Below are 339 nucleotides of genomic sequence, written 5' to 3'. Positions count from 1 at the left end.
TGTGTGTGTGTGTGTGTGTGTGTGTGTGTGTGTGTGTGTGAGAGAGAGAGACTTTCGGTTTTGCAACATTGTTATTGGAACCTTCATGCTAATAAAGCCCCTTTATATAAAATTGAATTTAAAAAAAGAGAAAGTGAAAGAGAACACCACACACACACACATTTTACCTCAAAGACGCTTTACATACTATAGAAAAAGAACAACCAGTAATCATGTTTAATAAAGACAATAAAAAAAAGAAGAAAAAAGAAATTAAAAACATGGCTGTGGAATGCACGCCTGACCGGGTAAGGGGGGTGGAGGGCCTTTTTCAGTGAGGACAGTGGGTGGGTATTTACC

The sequence above is a fragment of the Etheostoma spectabile genome, unplaced genomic scaffold (genome assembly GCF_008692095.1).
Source record: "Etheostoma spectabile isolate EspeVRDwgs_2016 unplaced genomic scaffold, UIUC_Espe_1.0 scaffold272, whole genome shotgun sequence".
Lineage (NCBI taxonomy): Eukaryota > Metazoa > Chordata > Actinopteri > Perciformes > Percidae > Etheostoma > Etheostoma spectabile.
Note: the sequence above shows the minus strand (reverse complement) of the source record.